Source organism: Pelodiscus sinensis, chromosome 3 (assembly GCF_052426305.1).
Source record: "Pelodiscus sinensis isolate ZL-2025 chromosome 3, ASM5242630v1, whole genome shotgun sequence".
NCBI classification, from domain to species: domain Eukaryota; kingdom Metazoa; phylum Chordata; order Testudines; family Trionychidae; genus Pelodiscus; species Pelodiscus sinensis.
In genome coordinates, this window is record NC_143054.1 from 132,199,390 (window position 1) to 132,218,131 (window position 18,742).

Sequence of the window (18,742 nt, forward strand, 5' to 3'; positions counted from 1 at the left end):
ACTTTGACACACAGAGAATCACTTTAAAATGGGGGGGGGAGTGATAACCTGATCACCCCATTGAGTACGGCGATTCTCCTGGCACTGGGCATATTTCATACAGGAATAAGTATTGTTTCCTCAATATCTGCAGGATGAAGTAAGGTGCCCCCTCCCTTAAACAGCAGTCGGGAATGACAGAAGCTTAAGGGGAGGGGGGTGAATTCCTGCAAAATAAACAGCAATGCCTTATAAAAGTGCAGCTACTAACATCAAACACTCTTCTGCTGCAGTTAAGCTAGAATGAGCTCCATACCTGCAACCAGCTGAAGGGTTTTCTTCAATTCCCTGCGTCCTGGAGGTTGCTATATATCCAATGGGGGTGATTAAGTGTGGTCTCCCACTGCTGCTTTCAGTTCTGCTTCGACCAGGTTGCTGCAGATGCCCATAAGAGCTCAGCTGAAACGAGCTGCGACGGGAGAGAGCGAGCCTCGCTTTGCAGGATCTCAGGCGAGCTTTGGTGCGGCTGTGAAAGGAACACTGGAGGCTCAGCACTGACTCTTCTCAGTCACTGCGTGGGGAATCTCATCCAAGTCTGAGCTTTCTATTGGCTCTGATCACCAAACAAATCACACCAGCCACCCCCCTGCCTCCACCCACCCCCCTCTCCACTCAGCGATTGTTTCTCATCGAGCCCACAAACATTGCAGCTACAGCCACTCGCTGGGTTGCTGCTTTCCTTCCTCGGGCTGTGGATTTACAACCCTGTGCTCAACTCTCCTTTCTTTTCCAGTCAGGCTTCCAACCCAAGTTCTCCTGTATTTGTAAGAAAATTCTTCCTGTACTAACTCTACACCTTGGATCCTCTTCCTCCTTTTCTTGAAGGGCCTGCAGTGTTAAGAATACATGAAGGTGGTGATTGTGGTCAATGTTTGGCATTCAAATTCAAACACATTGAGTTTCTTGACTTAACTCCCCCCCCCCCCTTACTAGTAAAAATTAAAAGCCCATAGAGCCTAATTACCTAAGGGATAAAATGGTGAAATCTTCAACTGTCAGGACAACGTCCTCATTCCCCGTGTTAGCTCTGTTTCATTGTAGAGTCTGGGCTAGTCTTCCAATTTTTGTTTCATTGAAGTAAAGGGGCCATTTATAATCTGCATCAAATCATGCCATTTACACAGAAACTGCAGGATGCCAAACCACCTTTTCCCTTAAAAAACAACAAAAGATCTGGTAGCACTTTATAGACTAACAAAATATGTAGAGGGTATCATGAGCTTTCGTGGGCACAGCCCACTTCTTCAGATAACCTGAGACTTAATTTATTTCATCAGAGCAACTGAAATGACTCCGACTTCCTGCTGGAATTTTGTGGCTGCTCTTCTTTTCTGAGGATGGTGCAAGGTGGCTGGTAGGATAGGATTTTTTTGCACCCACCAATTGTGCACTTTGGGGTTCAATTCTGAGTCCGATCTTCTGAGAAAACTGACAGTCTTGTTTCTTGAGTCTGACCATCTGTTTAAACAAGAGCATAGCTGAAACAGAGGAATAGGTTGTTTTGAGCCCTCTCAGTGTAGGAAGATGTAACATTTCCTGTAAACATGTTGGCACAGTTGCCTGTGAAAATTAGGCAGAACAGAATGCATCCATGATAACAGATGTATCCTTAATTAAAACTATGACACATACTTGACTGAGGCTGTTGAATTAAGTAAGATGCATTAGTTGTCATTATAAGTCATTTACGCAAATTTAGCACACCATAGCATGTGAAATGGGGGAAAAATAGAGTTCCTGGTATACACCTGTTTGCTAACAGTGGGGAAATGCTGTTTTTAAAAGGGCCTTCTCTGCAGCACTTGATTTCTGTGGTTACTCTTTATTGATCATACCATGTTGGATAGTCTTCCTCGTTCACAATCCAGTGTGTATATCATTTGTCTCTGTCGGGTATACTAATTTTTTTAATGAACATTGGGTTTTTTTCTGGCAAATGCCAGAAAAACAAATCCAGGAAATAGAAGTTTTGAGACGATTTTTAAATAGCGATATTAAGGGGGAAAAAACTACATTTGGGATTTCATTTACCATTGGCTACCACTGTCACTGTTGTGTGTCATTGTGACATGTCATTGCCATTGCAATGGTGCTGCACCCCTGTAAGACTGTCAAATACAGAAATGTATCTGGTTCTTTATTATTATTTTATTTATTAGCTATCTTCGTCATGGATGAGCCTAGAGCCAAAGTCGCATTTCCAGCAGCCTGGCCGTCAGCATCTGGAACAATTACACCCGCAGCATATCCAGCCAGTGGCCACTGCTCATCTCTGTGCCCCAGCTCACACTTGTGTTTCCTTGTTACTTCAAAAACAGATGTATTTCCTCTTGCATGTGACTGTTTCAAATTATCTTCCTTTCTCTTCTTTCTTCCCCTCGTTACACAACAGCGAGTGTGCTGGACTCTCCCCATTTTAAATGCAACAACTTCTCTTGCAGATCCTACCATACTTGCCTCTAAAGGTAGTCTGGGGAGAGTTGATCCACAAACTGAGCAGAGATTACTGCCCCATCCTGATGGATGAATGATACTGTTTTCCACCACTCATCGCCCATAATGGATGGTTGGGAGTTTGTTTTTGTTTTACCCAGAAAATGATGTGCAGTATGCTTTGGCAGTCACCCAGGAGAGATTCAGGTGCCACCCAGCTGATTGGCACAGCGCCCACAGCATATGTTTATCCACGCATGCCTCAGTACACATAACAAAAATTATTCCACACATGGATGGAAAAAATTAGAGAGAACATTAATGATGAGTTGGAGCAAACCTTTTCAGCCTGGCGGGCTGCTTTGATAAGATTCTTTGTCATAGCCCCTCCGTCAGTTCTCATTCATCTTGTTTATTGATGCTTCATATATTTTTTTTTCTTTATGTCTTGCCTGGCAATGAAAAAAATGCCCTGAATCTCCTATAGCAATCTTAGTTCTTAGCAATCTCTTTTGCTCTCTGAGCTGACTTAAATACTGTTTATGGTAAAATAGTCTGTGACTTAATATGGCTGTGTACCTAGTGGTGCTCTATCTCAGTGTTTCTCAACCTTTTTTTTTTATAAAGTACCCCTTTTTCAAAAAAAAATTATAAGTACCCCCAGTACCTACAGTTTTCAGACATGTAATTTTTTTTCTACTATTGCCACACATTTGCTTAAAAAACTTAGTCATAGCCGGGCGGACGATGAAATGTTTGGGTGTAAAAAGTACAAAAATAATAAAGCACTGGAAAACTTAAAACAAAAATTCAGTTCTCTCCAAATTTCAGTTGTGGTGTCTTATCTTCCAGACTTCTCTTGAGTACCCCTAAAGGTACTCATACCACTGGTTGAGAAACACTACTCTGTCCTGTTGTCCCCCCAACTGATATGCTGGTGGATTTCTTTGCACTTTGGCTAGCTTCCCCTTAGCCCCAGTTCATTTTAATACCTTTTAACCTGTCTGTTTTATTTATGTCTGCTTAAGTGCTTATTTGATCTTTTCTTTCATAACTATAAATGACCTTCCATAGGTTTTCGTAATCCTAGAAGGCATGTGGGGAATTTAAAGATTTAAAAGTTCTTTGATTTGGTAAATATTTTTTTTTTTCATTATCTGGCTTGTTGCTTTCTAAAGCTGAAATGCTGTCTGTTCTATTTGCTCAGTTATAATGCTTATATTACTCACATATTCATGGGTTTTTTTAATTGCAGTTTTAGTCATAAGGCTAATTGAGTATTTTGGAATCACAGGAGTTTTATTCCTTTGCAAAGCAATTATTTAGAAGTGCCAGATGTGATAGGGTTTAGCCTGATGAGGATAAATGATACTGTGTTTATTCCTTTGGCCTGGTCTATACACAGTTTTTGCAATGTATAACTACGTTGTTTAGGTATGTGGTTTTATACCTACGTATAGGGCACTACCAAATTCACGGTCCATTTTGGCCAATTTCATGGTCATGGGACTTTGAAAAATAATAGGTTTCGTAATTTCAGCTATTTGAATCTGAAATGTCATGGTGTTGTAATTGTAGGGGTCCTGACCCAAAAAGAAGTTGTGGGAGTGAGGGTTGTAGCAGTGGCACCTGGTAACTACTGATAGTGAGGGTGCACAATTGAAAGGTAATGATGATACGAAGCAGGGATATAAAATCCAGTTTAATTAGTTAACTAGTTAAACGTTACGTTTAACCGGTTAATTGATTAAATGGGGATGGGCGGGGGGGCTGCCGCTGCCAGGCTGGAGTGACCCTCACACCTCAGGCAGGTGCTGCTTCTGACCCCCGTGCAGGCTGGGAGTCGGCAGCCTTTTGTGGGGCCGAAAGCAGCAGTGGGGTAGAGTGGGAGAGCTTCCAGCTCCCAGCCTATGCAGGACGGATGTGGCAGCAAGGAAAGGGAGCCTGGAGCAGCCTTCTGCCAGCAGGGGGCTGCTCTCCGGTAGTGGGTAACCAGTTAATTGGTTACCCATTCACATCCCTAGTATGTAGCAAGATTCAAGGCGGGTCCTAACGAGAAAGGAGTTTGAGTTTCTAGTGCTACTTTTACTCTCACATTTTGTGATGCTATGTAATACAAAAGTCTCCATCTGCTGTGTTTCTGGTTCTGACACTTGAGAACCTTAACAAAAAGAGCACTCACAGACATTCTTATGCATCCTGTCACTTGCTTCTTTGGAGTATGCTCACTGCTACCTCAGCATAAAGTGCCGGAATCAATCTCGTGAATAAATATAACCCCAACACAACCCTAACCCTCCACAGTACCACTGATGTACCTGGCATTGGTGCGTTAGCTTTCTTTGCATAAGAAACTTCCAAACTTAGTTATCTGTTTGCCATTGGGCAAAGCTAATAATGAGAATGTTATTAAATCAAATCAGCTTTAAACAGACTGTCCTTGAACCGACTTTTCAGGAAAACTAGTAAAAAGCATAGTAAAATTCCAAGGCCTAATGAATACATTTGTAAATGCCACACACACACACGTGCACGCACACACACACAACACTGACTGACTGAAAAAGTTTGTCATGTGAGAACGATTTTTAATCAGACACCAGTTGATTTTGTTATAAAAGTCTGAAAGTTTAGAAATAAATTCCAGCTCGCTTCCCCTACTCCCATGCCTACCACCAACAACCCGGCACCACCTCCCTCCCATTCAAAGCCGGCGTTAGAGAAAATGGTGCCCTGGGAGAACATGAATGTTTGTGCCATGGCTCCTGCTGCCTTCCCCACATGCTCACTGCTCCAGTAGCTCCCACTACAACCCTCACTCACTCCCCACACCCATCTCCTCTGGCCAGCTCCATGTGCTCCCCCAGCACTCCATCCCTACACCCTAGCACCCCTGTCCTCTCTGCCTCACTTCTCCCAAATACCCTATCCCCCATCCGTAGCTCTTTTTCCTGCTGCTCTCCCATATACCCACCTAAATCACATGATTCATGGATCCACCAGACTCCGAGGAGTTTATCAGATTTTAATCCTGCATGTCAAGGGCTGAGGGACTATGGAGAGAATCCACTGGCCCAACAACTTAGGCAAAAGTTAAAGGAGTTAACAGGTCTCAGGCAATTTTTCAGGAAGTGTCTTTTTATCTTACACAAACAGAAGCAAAACTTACCTCTGAAGAGAGAGGGCAGGTCTGAGACAGCAAGAGTCATGCAGTCAGGCTCACAAAAGCTGCACAAGGGCTCCCAACCGGAACATCAGAGAATACTGCAGGGCAGGAATCAGAACTAGGTGTAGTAGCAAACTGTGGTTGGAGGGGGAAGAGGGAACTAACTGTAAATTACTTGCCACTTCATGCTTTCGGACTTAAACTTGCATTTTCTTTTTTCAATTTAGTTTTGATCACACTAGTATGCAGGAACAAAAAAATAATTGTATGATGCTGAGTATTTCCGGAACAATGGAAACTATTAGATATTTTTGCAGCAGTAGAGAAATGGAATGACGTCTACTAGGCCAATTTTACCATAGGTGTCAGTGGATTTACATCAGATAAATTACCCCTAGCTTTCCAAGTGCAACTATATATTATTCCATGCCTGATACCTTTCGATACCTCAGTATATTCAGTACAGTACAGAATACCTTCTAATACTCCCTGTACACACTATGCCATTGCCATACCTTCCAACCCACCACCAGTCGGTATACAACATACCTACATTCTAATACCCCACTCTGTAAACAGTATTTTCACAGCTTGTAACTTATAAACCCCTATGAGAGGTACAGTACTGAAAGGCTTGGGAATCCCCTTGCCCTTGCCTCAATGCTTCCTCCCCCAGTCTCCCATTGAAACCCTCATCATGGGTTTATCTGCCCCCAAACAGTGACCTGAACTCTCATCTAATCCCTGGGCTCAGCTGCTCCTCTCCACCCTAGAGATGTGCAGGCCCAGGCCATATGGTGCCTGTTTGTTTCCTAGTTGCTGCGTGTTTGTCACTCTTCTGACCTCCACCCACGTGCAACCCTGGCCCACTAGCTCCCTCACTCCTCCCAAAGCCTGATTACAAAAGGGGCTGCAGCCCAGGGCCCTAGCTAAGGACTTTTACAGTTCAGAAAACTGTCCCTCTTGCATGCATATTATCTGTGGATATAGCTCAGCTTTAAGGAGCTAAACAAACCTATGAGTCAACTGGAAAGAGCCAGGCTCTCATAACCAAAACCTAACAAGTGACAACAGTGAAAATACAAAGGGAAATAAAACATCAAGTGGCATGCTGAAAAGCCAGAACAATAGCCTAATGGTTTCAAATACCTCTTCCCAAGCAAATTCTAGAATTTCATGGAAATCACTGGTCTGGAATCCAACTCTCATTGAAAGGCCCAACAAATAAAGAGGATACAAGCTAAAGTTCTTCCAGTTTGTAGTGTACCATGTATTAATTAGTAAAGTCACACAGTATATTAAAAAAAAACTGTTCACTGCTTTCAGATATCTACAACACTCCAAAATAATTCTTTTCTTTCTAAATCATTAACATCTCCTGGGTAAACTGAGGCAGCCCAAACTCCCCATCCCTTACCCACTGTCCCCGCCGATCCCCAATTACTCCCATCATCTCACCTTCTTCCACCTCCTCTCTAAGGGTGGGGGCTGTGGCTCTGCCTTTGGGGGGAGGACCAGGAGTCTCCAGCCTCTGGCCTCAGTGAGAGGGCCAGGGAAAAGGAATGGAGCCAGTGGCTAGCCTCCCCAAAGGCATGGAGGCTATAGCTGCCACCCTTGCCAGAGCAATTTAAAAGACTCTGTGGATCCCGCCTCCCTGTCAGCAGGCCAGGCTGAGCCCCTTCCACACTCCAAACCCCTGGGTCCCAGCCTGAAGCCCTGTACTGCTGCACCCCAAACCCCTCATCCCCAACCCCATCTTAGAGCCTATACCCCTACCACTCAGCCACTCTCACACCGCAACCTTCTGCTCCAGCATGGAATCCCATTCTGAACCCTTTATTTTTGGCCCCACCCCAGATCCTAGGGAACTCCACAAAGTCTGATAGCCCTGGCCCATGTAAGAGTTAATCCAGCCCTGCCTGCTCTCCTTGATGATTCACCTGCCCTGTCCCCTTCTTTTTGTCTCTGCTCCTTCCTGAGTCCTGTCCCTGTCTTCCATTGCTCCCCAAAGCCACAAGTCTCCATCTAAGCCCTGTCCTCTTTACCCAGAGACTGGCCTAATAATTCAACCACCACTGAAATACAGCCACCTCTGGGTAGAATGCAGCAACTGTTTAACATCAGACAAGAACACTGCATAATAGTTTGGGACAGGACATGCAAAAGAATACTATGTCCGACTGAAATTTCAGTATGAATGTAGAGACAATTAGGCAGGCTATGGGGCCCACTCCATCACCATTTGTTCAAATGAGAAACAAAAGAACGGGGTTTGTATTCTGCTCATTCCAGCACTTTTCTTTTGATCTTAACAGCAGCCTGAATCATGGTGGCCTCAGTTAGTAGCTAAAAGAGGGCATGCTCCCCTGTCATGTGACAATAGAAAAGAACCACAGAAAGGGAAACTTCCTTCTAAAACTGAACAAGGGACTGTAGTCGAATAAAGGAAACCGTTTCTGTGAGTGAGGCTTTGTTTAGTAGGTGCTTTGTGCACTAGCTGAGTTTCTGATTAGTCTTTATTTTTGTTGTTACTTGGTGTCCTTTGCTTTAGGGAGGTTGTTGGTTTCCCTCCCCCTTTTCTTTGAAGGGTGTGGGAGAGAGAATTTATCTATGGATTCCACCTCAGGTGGCCAATTTGACCTGCAAGCATAGGGCTTGGTGTGTGCTTCTCTCCTGCACTGCACAGGATGTGTTGCTAAGTGTAAGTAAGGTTGACTGTGCTAATATAAAATCTCTCTCTCAAATGAGGAAATGTGTAGTGATTTTTCCTGACCCAGGAGCAGTTTTTTAATCATTTGGCATAAGAGAGGCTCGGGGGCAAGGAGTCTTTTGTTGAAGTTTCTCCCTTGGTTACTTCTGCATGAAAGGAAGGTGTTTTTTTTTCAAGTTGTCCCCCCCTTCTTTCACAATGAGATAGTAGAGTCCAATCTTTCCTGTTACGAGAAGGTCATTTCCGTTATTAGGAGGATCCTATTGGGCTTCAAGAACCCAAATGTGAAGTTCCACAGATTCTGCATGCTGTAATGATAGATCCTAGGTCCCAGCTTGGAGCTGCTCTGCCTACCCTTCTTAGGAAAATGGATAGGCCAACTGCTCTCATGGAATCGCATCCCTTCGGGGATGATTCGAATGTCGCAGTTTGGCTCAATGTTGGTTTGAGCTGCTGGAGTTTGAGGGAGCTGAGGAGGATGACAATAGCCTCTGACTTCTGACTGGCTGCTGATGTCCCAGCCAGTCAGTCTGATATAAAAGGTGGGTACAGCAAGATTAGAGATTTGTTGGATACCACACAAGGCAAGTGGGGAGTTGAGGTTGAGCTGTATTTCCCCAATTTACAGCACTCAGCTGTCCTTGTCTTGAGGGACACCTCAGTTGATGGCAGGATACTTTTCCATCCCAGGGTTGTTGAGCCAGGTGGGAAGCATGCTGGGATTGTTCAAGATATACCAACCTTACGTTGTTCAAACAGCTTTCACTTTCTGTAGTTTCTCTCTGCTGTGTGACTCTGTCCTTTAGGTTCTGTGGTGCTGTTGCTAAACATTAATGACTGTCAAGACATTCGTAAAAGGGCACAACTTTTTTGAAATTCACAAATGAAGACTGATGTCGTCCTCATGAAAGAGACACATTCAGACCCTGATAACCAGGGGAACTGATTGAAGGAATGGGGTGGGGAATCTTTTTGAATCATGGCTCTAGTATCATTAGTGGGGGAGTGTAGTGGGGTGGCTGCTGCCAGAGGGTCACTGGGTCAGGATCCAGAGCAGTGAGTGGGCCTGATCCTCCCCTCTCCCCTCTCCCCCCTAGCACTGAACCTTGCCACACTGGAGCTTAGCCATCTCAGATTGCAGACTGCCCCTCAGGTCAGGGCCTAGACTTGGGGGTTGCAGATGGCCATTCAAGTGGGTGTATGGACTGAGGACAGCTGATACCCCCCAGAAGGGAAGAGGATGAAGTAGTGGGCACTGCCGGAGGGCAGTGTCCTGAAGCAGATGCCACGGACCAAGGCCTAGAGACAAAAGAGTGGAGCGATGATGGGTGAGATACCGACCAGGAGGCCGCACACTCAATGAACAGAGCTAATTCCTGGACTAACCAATGAGAGGAGCTATGGCAGTGAGTCCAACCCTGTAACAGGGTCTTTCCCTGGAGTATAAAGGACACAGATCCTCTCTGTGAGGAAGATTTAATAATAGTAAAATGCTTGCCCATGCTATGTTTGGCTGGGAGCATGATACTATTATTGTCCTGCAAGATTATTTTGGTTTAATTGTTTATTAGGTTTTAGGCAGGAACCGTGAAGAGCCACACCCTCAGTGAGCCATGGAACTGTATTATCTCCTGAAGACTTTTGTCCTAGTAGATGTCTGGAGGTTGTGTCAGCTCACTGCTGGGCAGTACTCTTGACTAAAGGTCAAACCCCCCACAGGTCTGGGGGGTTGCACTGGATCGTTTTTATACCAGGAAAGCCAGTTTGTTTGGTCTATGCCCCCACTCCCTTGTCTGGTCATTTTTAATGTGGCTCCCTGCCTGGGCTTCCCACTGGCACTTTAATGCCAAATTATTAGACGACTTGAATTTCACCCAGCTGCTTGCTGTGTTTGGGGAGCACTGGTGGCAGCACAAGCCCCAATTTGAGACATTAGTGAGATGTCAGGAAAGTCCACAGCCAACTGTTCTGCCAGCAGTATACCCAGGCTGCCACACAATCCTTGTATCGGACTAAGGGTGTGTCTAGACTACAGAGTTTTGTCGACAAAACTATACCTGCGTCTACACTACCGCTGAGTTCTGTCAACATAACGTCGACAGAACTCAGCAGTTTTGTCAAGGCTGGTAAACCTCATTTTACGAGGCATAACGCCTTTTGTCGACAGAGTTCTGTCGACAGAAGGTGTTATTGCATGTAGGATTGTGTCTAGACTACAGGGTTTTGTCAACAAAGCAGCTTGCTTTGTCGACAGAACTGAATGTAGTCTAGACGCTCTATGTCGACAGAAGTTTTGTCGACAGTATCTGTCGACAAAACTTCTGTCAACAAAACCCTGTAGTCTAGACGTACCCTAAGAGTGCCCTGGAATGAGACACTTTGGACCTTCCTGGCAGCCTTGGTGTAGGAAACCCAGCACTGATTCACCAAACTATAACTAAGAAGTACCAGCTCCTGTGATGCTTTTTGGAAGAGAATGCACAAGGAGCCTTGGTGGAGGCCCAGCTGCATGAAACTAACATTCCCACAAGTTTCTTTTTCAGGTTGGAGAAAAAAGTCGGACAGACACAGCTTTTTTGCCTAGTTGCCAGATCAGAACATAACGGCCATGCTGGGTCAGACCAAAGGTCCATCTAGTCCAGTAACCTGTCTTCTGACAGTAGCCAATGCCAAAGGGAATGAACAGAACTGGTAATCATCAAGTGATCCATCCCCAGTTGCCCATTCCAAGCTTCTGGCAAACAGAGACCAGGGACTCTTCATAGTATGGTTTTGCAACCCTGTCCATCGTAACTAATAGCCTTTGACGGAGCCGTCCTCCATGAACTCTTTTTTGAACCCCGTGGTTGTCTTGACCTTCACAATATCCTCTGACAAAAAGGGTGTGTCTAGACTACATGCCTCCTTCGACGGAGGCATGTAGATTAGCCAGATCGGAAGAGGGAAATGAAGCCGCGATTAAAATAATCGCGGCTTCATTTAAATTTAAATGGCTGCCCCGATCTGCCGATCAGCTGTTTGTCGGCAGATCGGGGGAGTCTGGACGCGATGCCCCGACAAAGAAGCCTTTCTTCATCGACACAGGTAAGCCTCGTGAAACCAGGTTTACCTGTGTCGATGAAGAAAGGCTTCTTTGTCGGGGCATCGCGTCCAGACTCCCCCGATCTGCCGACAAACAGCTGATCGGCAGATCGGGGCAGCCATTTAAATTTAAATGAAGCCGCGATTATTTTAATCGCGGCTTCATTTCCCTCTTCCGATCTGGCTAATCTACATGCCTCCGTCGAAGGAGGCATGTAGTCTAGACACACCCAAAGTTCCATAGATTGACTTTGCTTGTGTGAAGTAGTACTTCCTTTTGTTTGTTTCGGAACCACGGAATATTAATTTCATTTAGTTTGGGTGTTATGAAGAGTAAATAATGCTTTCTTCCTTACTTTCTCCACACCAGTCATGATTTTATAGACTTCATCCTATCCTCCCTTAGTCTTTTTTTAATTTTCAAGCTGAAAAGTCCCAGTCTTATTAATCTCTCTTCACACAGAAGCGGTTCCATTCCCCAGTCATTTATCTTGAACTTTACTGTATCTTTTCAAATTCCAATATATCTTTCTGATATGCACACAATACTTTAGATGGAGGTGTACTATGGCTTTAGAGGCAATATGATATTTTCTGTGTTATCATGTATCCATTTCCGAATGATTCCCAACATTCTGTTCACTTTCTTGACTGCAGCTGCACATTGAGTGGACATTTTCTGGGAACAATCCACGCTAACTCCAAGATTTCTTTCTTGAGTGGTAACCGCTATTTTAGACCCTAGCATATATACATATAGTTGGGAGTATATTTTTCAATGTCTGTTATTTTGCATTTATCAACATTTATGCATGGTCATCCAATGGCTGATCCTACTGAGATCTAGAAAGCAGCTGTTCTCTGTATTTGCCTGAAGCTTGTGAGGTGCTGGCAGTAGCAGTTATGCATTGGGGTTATCCGATGGTGAACAACAGCAGTGCCTGGATGCTCTGCTTCTTCCTGGAGTCTCTTTTTGGGGATGGGCTTTGATTGCCAAGAACTTCATGTCCTCAATGTTATGGCAGAAGCTGCTATTTCTGCACCCTGCCCCAGGCCTTTTGGACTAGAGTCAGACACACAATAACAGGTTTTTAAGTTACCACTGATCACACCCTACTTCTGCTGGCCCTGCCATTAGATGAAGGGGACCAAAGACTCATTGACTTATTCAGCAAAGTGGCCCCCTTTCGCCTTTTTTCTGTTTAGAGGCTGCTATACTTGCCTTCTCTCTCCGTCGTCCTGGGAGGGATGAAAGTTTGCATTTTTTGGCATCTGGTTGATCAGAGTCTAGGTTTGTTTCCAGTCTACAATAGTATTTCTAATGCCTGGCAGCTTTCTGCAAAGTGTGTGACTGGGCCAGGCATTTGCCAGTTCATGGCTCTGGGAAGATCTGTTCTTAAACCTTTTTTCCCCCTTGCCTCCAGGAGCTTGTTTTCTGCTTTTACTCGAGCTTGGCTGACCAGGCAGTCTCACCTCCTTGTTCCCAGTTGGTCAAGCTGGAAAAGAGTGCTAGCTTTTGCTGTTCAGACCAAAATCCAATCTGCGTTTTTTGGAGAAGGTCCTCTCTGAATTCCAGGCCATGTTCCCTCAGTGGGCTGCTCAGTGTTTGCAGAGAATTTTTGCAGGGATTATTCTTCAAGAGAGGATTGATTGTATTTTTCCTTCACTAATTGACTCCCCTTTTTTTGCATGAGCATCTTGTAGAACACCAGCGTAGAGTGCTATGATGGGTCAGGGCTGTTCTGCACGCCGACTGTGGCTACATTGCAGACTGATACTTTGTATGCATTGACTGGTAACCTGGATGCTTTTTTGGCTGACTGAGTGTTAAGAATCTTCTTAAGTGAATTTGCCAGAGATGATGCTTTAGTGTAATGTTCACTTCAGATGTATTTGGCTTTATTTTACTCATTTTTGTGCATATATTATAACTTTGTGAATAAAGCTAGGGGTTTGTTCTCATCTTTCTCTGATTCACAGCAGATATTCTGTTTAGAAACCTCCCCAGACCCTCCCATGCCTGACTTCAGATTTAAGGAAAAAATACACATGCCCCTCACATCCTTTCCTCTACCATATTGTTGTAAGGAAAAACGAACAACCTCTTGGCCTCACAGGCAGGAGCGAGAAAGACACATGCGTTGCTAATACTTCCTTGTCCTCTATCCTACCATGCTGTTTTCCCAGTTAGAGAAGAGGGACAGTCCTGGCAACTTCCATATTTGAACCTGGCTCCAGCCAGCCACCCTCACCAACCACAATGTGCCCTGTTCTTTTACCATTAAAGATTTGTCAAGGGGTGGCCAACTCCTCTCCTCTATATATTTTCTCGGGGCAGCAAAGTGCTCCTCCTCTAGCTTCTCTCTTTGGAAGGCAGGAAGCAGTCCCATTTGTCTTCGCCATATTTGAAATGAAGGATACTTAGCTAGAAGGACAGACACTAATGAGCACAACTCCATTTGGGAACAGAGTTTATCCTCCTCCTCTCTCACAAGGACCTGTGGGAACATTTGGGATTCCAAGAAACCTCACTAAAGAGGACTAGATAGGCTCACAATATAGGAGCCAAACCAGCTTTATGATGTGTGATTTGCTGGCCAATAAAGGCAACATGTGTGGACACAGGAACTGGGCCAATGTAACTCTTTCCAGGAACTGTGAATAACTAGCCAGCTCCCTGATTATTTTCCTTATGCAAGTGTATTAAGCAAGATTCTTAAAGAGTCCAGGGAGTGGATTCACTCCCTCTCTCCAAACAGGACAAACTCATGCAAATGAAAAAAGAAAATAGAACTGAAGCTTCAAAATGCTTGGAGTTCTTTCCAGCTGCACCCCAGTTGACATCTCTTTTTTCTTTCAAAACTCCTGATCCAGCTAAACTAGTGCCCTGAGACTATAGCAAATATGGTCAGTCCAATCCCTCTAGTCCTGTATCCAGTCATCTGACAGTGGCCAATGGCGGGTCCTTCAGAGGGAGTGAAGAAAAAAGGATAATTTTAAGTGATCCATCCCATCATCCTCTCTTAGTTTCTGGCAGATGGAGGTTTAGGGACAACCAGAACATGGGGGTGCATTCCTGACCATCTTGGCTAGTAGCTGTTGATGCACCTACCACCATGAATTTATCTAAATCTTTTTTTAACCTAGTTATTGTTTTGGCTTTCACAAAAGTCTCATGTCAATGAGTTCCGTGGGTTGACTATACCTTGAGTGAGATACAGACCATCCTCTCTATAAGTCCAAGATGTGTTCCAAAAAACACAATATTTTTTCCCATCACTGACTTCCATTTGCACAAATTGGGGTTTTTTTGGGGCGGGAGGGAGGAGTTTGCATGACTTAAGAGCAGGGAATGGGAGGCCGTATAATGCATCAGTTCCTACAAGTGTCAACTATTTTAGTGCGGAACGGATGTATACCGGGGCAACTTATAGCAGGGATACCCTGTACCTCCTTTTTGTTTGTTTTAAACCTATTATCTATTAATTTCATCAGGTGCCCCTAGTTTTTGTTTTAGTTGTAGGGGTACATGACACACATTCATTTTTTCTACCCTAATCACAATTTTATAGACCTCTCTCATATTCCTCCTTAGTCATGGGTTTTCTAAGTTGGACATTCCCAGTATTTTTAATCTATCATAGTATGGAAGCTGTTCCATTGCCCTAATAATTTGTAGTGCCCTCCTCTGTACTTTTGCCAAGTCTAATATCTTTTTATTTTTTCAGATGGGGCAAACAACTTCATGCAGTGTTCAAATTGTAGGCTTACCATGGATTTATATGCTGGTATTATGATATTTTCTGTTTTATTATCTCTTCCATTCCCAATGGTTCCTAACACTGTTAGCTTTCCTGAGTGCTTTCATACACTGGACAGATGTTTTCTAAGAACTATCCACAATGATTCCAAGATTTTTCACAAATGCTAACAGCTGATCCCAGTACTTTGTATAGTTAATTTTTTCCCTGTGTGCATTACTTTGCATACATCAACATTGAATTTCATCTCCCCTTTTGACACCCAGCTTTGACTTAAATATTTTGAGTAATTTTGTATCACCTGAAAATTTTGCTACCACACCGTTCACCCCCTCTACCAGATTATTTATGAATATGTTGAACAGCACAGGTCCCAACACAGATGCTCGAGGGAACACTTATTTAGTTTTTCCCCCTGTAAAAATTGACCATTTTTTCCTACCCTTTTGTTCCCTATCATTGAACTAGGTACTGATCCATCAGGAAATCTTTCCTCTTATCCCATTCCTGGTTTCTTGTTTCTGTCAGAGGTGACTCAAATCACTGGTGGTTTAAATGCCATATTTTTAAAAGACTTCTCAGGCTGGCCTAAAAAGGAAAATGTGTTCCTACACTCCTGCCCATCCCAAAGAAAGAGAAACTTCATATGATAATACATAAAAGGACTGGCCTCTGATAAACCATCCAAACCAGGATCTATTGCCACAGCTTGAAGATATCCAAAATCTTTCCACAGGGCATGAATGAAGGATATTAAAAGACCATAATCTACCCGCACTCATCCCTTAAACACCTCCTACTAAACGACCTTGTCTATCTAGCCGTACTTTCATCCTGCACCCCATCGTGCAGCTATTGGGAACCCTACAGTTGTGTATGACTGGAAGCATGTTTCTTCTACTCATCGGCTTGTCAGCCACTGTAAAGAGTCACTGGGATATTGGAGAATGTTGAGTCACGTGGGGAGGAGATGGGGGGAGACAGACAATGAGGAAGAATACTCAAAACAAACAAAATAAAAAAAACCCAAAGTATAGTGTTTCTTCTAGCTGAATGGTAATTTAAAGTGACAAGAGTCCTGTGAGATATTTGTTAAATATGGCACACATATGGAAACAATTTAATATGTGCCGCAAACAAAAGAAAAAGGTATTCGAAAGTCAAATGATTCAACTCAACTGGCTCATGTAATTAAAGCTGGCATTACCCTATTTTGGTAATGGAATTGAATGTTTTGGGAGATAGTCAAGTGTTTTCTGACAGTGTTGGCTTCATACGTGTGGCCAATGCCCTTTCTCTACATTTCTAACATACTTATGGGCATAAAAGAGAAGTGAGGCCGCTGAATAGAGACAAAATGGAAAGGTTACAGCTCCTACAGAGCCTAGGTGTTCATATGATTTAGCAGAGAACATTTGAACACTCATCACATCAGGCACATCATTCATTTTAACCAACTGTCCTTTTTTTCTTGTGCTATGAGAAAGGGTGAACAGATATTCCCTATCTAAGGCCCCCATACTATTCATTATTTTGCATGCTCCTATCTTATCTGTTCATATTAACCTTCTAGTACTGTATTCGGTTGCATGTGATTTTAATAGTATGACTGAGCAGGGTGGAACCTTATTGTGGGATGTGTTCAAGCTACATTGCAAGAAGTGAAAATGAACACTTAAGATAATTGTAAGAGACAATTAAGGGGCCATGCCTAAAACAAAACCTTATAGCATCTGCCCACAAATTAGCATAATGTGGGCCATGGGTTTCTCCGAGTATTGTTCTGACCGGGTGCATAGGTGTATCTGAGTATGGGAGGAGTGGAACCAAACATATGCTTGTGAAAAGGCAGACAAGAAACTAAAAGTGGGTCAGAAGAGGACAATTAGGCCATGGAACATCCTGTAAACATGGTATGGTCTAGGAAAGCCTAGAGAGAGATTTTGGGTCAGGAATGAGAGAGATTCTGGGTCAGGAATTATGGCTGAAAGAACCTTGGGAGTGTAAGCTAAGGTACTTCTTTTGTTTTGGGTTCCTCCTGCATCTGGAGACTTAAGACTTTGTGCATTTCTTGTAAATAACCAAGGGTGCATCAAGGAAGAAGGTATCAGACTCCATCGTCAATTTCCAAATTTCCAGAGCCCCAACTGTTAGCTAGCCATTCATGTCAATGGTAAGATGCTACTTCGAAGGAGAGAAATTATGAGCTGGTATTCCTGTTGACTTGTGATGAAGTAAATGATGGCCATACTTGCAGAAGTCACTGATAGCCAAAAGGAATTAGAGATCTAAATCAGGAGCTGGGCACTTAAAAAAATAAGACTTAAAATAAAGTTCTAAAACAAAAGCTGGAGGTTTCCCAGAAAAGGCTCAAAGATGACTTGCAAGCTGTGATGAAAGCCTTGTTGGCAGAGCAGCTGCAAAGTGCCCAGATCAATTGGGAAACCCAGCTGCATTCCTCAAAGTCTAGAATGGTAAAACAGATTGTTCAAGTGACCAGCAATCCAATTATCATCAAGCCAGAAGTGTAGCATCAAAATAGGGGAGATCAAATACATTTTGGCCAATCTGAACTTGCTAACTGAGATGAGCTGCAGAAAGGATTTAGGAAACTAAAAATTCTTTTGCAGAAGGAAACCAAAATGATTTCCAATGATTGCCCCAGACCAAAGTGGAAGGCAGCCACCTGAATGCAGAATAGAACCAATCAGAAGACTTGGGTAGAACTGCCATTTAACAACCGTTTTCTATCCTATTGATAATGCCCAGAGGCCCAGAAAGGAACGATCAAGTGGTCCTGCCTCAAATAATGCAAAAGCCTCGAGGGGAAAAGTCCCCTGGAGCTTATTTGGCTCAACTCAACATTATAGTTCAAATGAATAGCTGGAAAGAGGAACAGAACTCTTTTTGCCTTCCAGACTGGACAGTCCAGCTCTGACACTTCTGCAGAGTCTACCCTCTGGAAAATGATTGAGTTATCCAGTCCTGGTACTTCCTCTTGTTGTGTGATATGGAGTTTATCCCTCAGTCTGTGCTGGCCAGGACACAGCTCAGGCCTAGAAAGAGAGGGAAAGAATACACTCCATGGGAACTGTCAAAGGATCTTTGGAGATTTGTGTACCTTGATTACCCAGTTACCACTGAGGCTTTTCAGAATAGCCTGGGAATGGATCAGTTTATAGAAGCTCAGCTGGACCTGGATTTTCAGATCCAGATCAGTGAAAGGAAGTCAAAGATACTTCAAGCAGCTGTGGAATTTTACCACAGAGCATTACTACTTTTTTTTGACCGTTCAATGGAAAAGAAAGCAATTACTAGTGAGGAAGATGGAAGCCGATTGCCATGAACCCTGTAAGAGGAGGTTTGTGTCTTATATCTGTGGTGAAAGAAGATATTCTAATCTGGTTCATGACTATTGAACAATAAGAAAAAAATGATAAATTTGGAAACGGGAACACAAAGCTGAAGTTCTGAGGTACAAAGGTCAACCCTATAGGTTACCTGTGTGCGGATTGAGTCCCACTCCCCCATATACTACGAGTGTAAACAGCT

At 43.6% G+C, this 18,742-nt stretch overlaps 1 protein-coding gene across 4 annotated transcripts in view; it reads right to left on the bottom strand.

The window, feature by feature from the left end:
• Positions 1–18,742, bottom strand: part of GREM2 (gremlin 2, DAN family BMP antagonist) — a 76,211-nt gene that overhangs the window by 40,736 nt on the left and 16,733 nt on the right. The window contains exons 2-3 of one of the 4 annotated variants that reach the window (XM_075924823.2): positions 5,642–5,736; positions 296–505 (exon numbers count right to left, since the gene is read on the bottom strand). The gene's annotated coding sequence lies outside the window, so the exon portion shown is untranslated. Of the gene's footprint in view, positions 1–295; positions 607–5,641; positions 5,737–18,742 lie in introns of those variants that run through there. The other 3 variants (XM_075924825.2, XM_006117428.5, XM_006117429.5) reach the window with 3 other exon arrangements.